General features: G+C 38.8%; 1 pseudogene; it reads left to right on the top strand.

Annotated features, from left to right (window-relative positions):
* The first annotated feature begins 2,423 nt into the window (after positions 1–2,423).
* On the top strand, positions 2,424–2,543 carry LOC134952726 (5S ribosomal RNA; annotated as a pseudogene).
* The last annotated feature ends 1,450 nt before the right edge of the window (positions 2,544–3,993 follow it).

Raw genomic sequence — 3,993 nt, 5'->3', positions numbered from 1 at the left:
GTTGCATGTTATTTTTATCTAAGGATCATTAAGGGCTTTCATCATCTTTAGTCCTACTATATACTGTTATGCACCCCTACCAAACTCATTTATTTTCATTACCATTTTATATGTTTCATTTTGACCCCCCCTTCAAGAAATGTTATTTATGTGGTTTCCCCCCCCCTCCCCCCTCCCCCCCCCCTTTTTTTCAGATTGATATGCGCTGTAAAAAACTGGGTGTATATGGACGTCTACATTTATCTCAAAAGCAGGAAGTCAAGACGTGGTCTGCTGTGCGTTCCATAGCCCGGAAGCATGCGACCACACAGCGGAGGGAGATAATCTAAAGAAGACCGTCATGCGGTCCATGTGCGTTCCATGGACCGGAAGCACGCGGCCGCGACACAGGAAGTGCACAAGTCAAAGCCGGGATGCGGTCCGCGGTGCGTTCCACGGACCGGAAGCAGGCGGCCGCTCCCGTACCTATCTATTAAAGACGGTTTTTTAAGTAAATAATCCACGAGTACCACCAACGTGATATTAACATAAAATTATGAGATCCCCAGTATTATTAAAATTTTGTGTATCGGAAGTACGGAAATACGGAGGCTAGGTCCTCCCACTAAAAGTTGAGTTTAGATGGGTTGTGTTTTATAGTTTTTATTATGCAAAGCTGCTATGTTTAGAGTGACTACACAACAATTTTGAATCTGTGGAGGTAAAACTGGATGTAAGAATATATAGGTGACCTTGTTGACCCGGAAGTGATTTACATACAACAAGGTGACCTTGTTGACTCGGTAGTGATTTACATACAACAAGGTGACCTTGTTGACCCTGAAGTGATTTACATACAGAGCATAAATAGCCCAGACATAGCATAGCTCCTGTCATACAACCTTGATGAAGGGAGAGATCCCGAAACCGGTCGGCACTGCATGACAGGAGAAACTTGTGTGGCAAAGAGCTTCACCGGACAGACGGAACTGTGTGTCACTTTGGGAGACGGGTTCCGGAGCCAGCTTCCTCGTAACATCAAAGGCACATATTTCTTGAAAATCCGGTAAACCTCCAACTTTACCTTTTTATATCAGGGGATATTTGAGCTGCATTCTTTCCAGTGAGACTCATTATTCAACGCTGATTTTATTATTATTTGTGGTAATTCTCCATCTATTACCTTTTATGTATTGGCACTTTTTATTTGTATATATTAAAATTACTTAGTTCTGGTAATCCCCCATCTATTTTCATTGACATCATCCGTATATACTAGAGAAAGGGAGAGAAAGAAGGCTCTTGTGTGGGCGCACTCTTGGAAGGAAAGGAAAATTCCTATAACATGTAGAGAGAGATACTTAAAACATAACTTTTAATGTTGACATTTGTAATAAGAATACCCATATAAATGATCCATATCAAAGAAAGAAATGTGATAATTAGAATGTAGCACACATAGATATTTTTTGGTAGATAGTGCTGATGACCACAAGTCTGCTGCTGTCCTGTGTATATTTGGCACAGACGGCAACCCTTGATGCGCATTAATTTCTATCACATCTGATTGGACCCACTGCTGCTCTGTATACAGCGTGCACAGACAACAACACATTATGTGCATTTATGAATATGCTTGATTATACAGTAAATGTTTAGATCTGTGTAGCACACATATATATTCTTATCAGAGTGCTGGTGACTGGAAGTCCACTGCTGTTCTGTGTATATTCTGCACAGACCGCAATCTTTGATGCGCTTTTAGTAATTTGTTGTATGTTATTCTATGTCATTGGACCTGTGTAGCACACACACAGCTCTTTGCTACAGCACTACTGTCTAATAACTTAACATATATAGCCTAAATCTTCTTTTCATCTCTTTTCTTCTTCCCTGATTTTTCCAAAACCAATATCTGTTAAAGTATTCATACTGGTATGCTAAGTTTTTTTCCAGCAGAGGCCAGTATATTGTCCGATAATTATCTTACTCATCGTGAGCCTCAGCATGTTCTTTTGAATTTCTATTTTTAGCCTAGTATGCACGATGAATACCGATGTGATTTTCTTAATCAATGTTTAATTATTAGTAATTTCATTTCACTTCAATTTCTCACTAGTCTTTCGTGATGATATATATATTTTTTTTGACAATTTAACCCATCATATCTCTCATACCTCTTGCTCATACTTCACTATTGTTTCATGGACTCTCATCTGCGATTCACGGAGCACAATACCACAGACGTGGGATTTGTTGAGCTGTGTCTAACGCAGAAAGCAGATCCATCAATTATGCTATACTGATTCATTCAATTTTCTCCCATATCCTATTTTCATTTCCTTTTTTCTTTCCTTCTTTCTTTTTTTATGTCTCTCCTTTTCTTCCTCTTTCTTCCGTTTCCTACATAGGTGCACTCTCATTGGTGTACTATCATAAAAATTCTCTACTATCATACCACGCTGCCAATGCCCGATCTCGTCTGATCTTGGAAGCCAAATAGCGTTGGACAGGGGTCAGTACCAGGAGAGGAGACTTCCTGCGAATACCCGGTGTTGTAGAGTTGGGACCATATCCCTTCATATGTGTTTGCGACGCCAACAGCAGTATCACCACTAATTCTCTTTTCCCCTTTCCTCTTCCTTTTTTTCTTCTTTTGAGGCTTACCACTATTTTTTGTGGCTTACGTCAGAAAGTCAAGCTCATTTGAATGCAGGAGACCAACCAACTTTGAATTAAGTAGCCCAAGTGGGACTTACTTATCAAATAACTCTTATGATCACTCCTTGGTTCCATCAACACAGATATTCTGTGCTGGTCAGGGGAATTGGGGGACGATTCAATGTCTACAACCATTCCAATCACCAAGTGTGATTAAACAGACCAGAACATTTTTAATAATTCTAATTATCACATTTCTTTCTTTGATATGGATCATTTATATGGGTATTCTTATTACAAATGTCAACATTAAAAGTTATGTTTTAAGTATCTCTCTCTACATGTTATAGGAATTTTCCTTTCCTTCCAAGAGTGCACCCACACAAGAGCCTTCTTTCTCTCCCTTTCTCTAGTATATGTACTCTCTGGCTCTGGGCGCACCACCAAGCAGGACAATGCTATTTATCGAAGTAAAAAACACATTTTTTTCTTCTTTTTTCCTATTTTGGAGTGTTTAATTGTCCAAATTTTGGTTCTACAGTATTAACACAGTACTAATTTTACCAGTGCCCGATCGCCCTTTGTCTAGTCTAATCATCCGTATATACTCATTTCTCAAATTTAGAATATACTACACTATATTTGGAATTCTGTTTTTTCCCCACATATGGATCCTATTTATATGAAGTATTTAGCAGAAGACTTGTGAGGAAAGTACCCCTTTTTTCATTAATCTTATAAGCGCACGACATCTGGTCTTACGTCACCTTAACCATACACTATAATTGTGTCTCTTTCCTTTACATATCTGGGAGATATTCTGTGGAACTTGTATCATCAGAAAATTTGGATGGAACAGAAGATAAAGTGTATAACTCTGTATGTGAACTATCCTGCATTTCTTCAGTGGACCGCGTAATTTCATTGTGTATTCTGATATGTAAGTCCAGTTTGATAACACTGTCTGGAAGAGATTCCTAGCTGCTCCTTTTCTGCGCAAGGTTTACATCTGTTTATGTACATAATACAACAGGCTGATCACCTGATAATTGGCAAATCAACCCAATAATTGTACAGTATGTACTTAGCTTATGTACCACAGTGAGAATGAGTGTAGTGGTCAATACACAATCGTACATTATGAAAACGGCATCTACTGGAATTTTGTGTGTATTCATTATGTTTCTTCATCCCTGTCACAGCTCCGCTACGTGCGAGTACCGTCCGCTAGAGTTTTTACTTTTAGTGCTGTTACTCTAGCTGTGACTTAGTCGCTCAAACAATCAAGCTCTGAACACTTATTTATCATAGATCTATTGTGCCATTAACGTTTGTGATGTATCACATAAAATG

Source organism: Pseudophryne corroboree, chromosome 1 (genome assembly GCF_028390025.1).
Source record: "Pseudophryne corroboree isolate aPseCor3 chromosome 1, aPseCor3.hap2, whole genome shotgun sequence".
Taxonomy (NCBI): domain Eukaryota; kingdom Metazoa; phylum Chordata; class Amphibia; order Anura; family Myobatrachidae; genus Pseudophryne; species Pseudophryne corroboree.
Note: the sequence above shows the minus strand (reverse complement) of the source record. Positions and strands in the feature narration are given on the sequence as shown.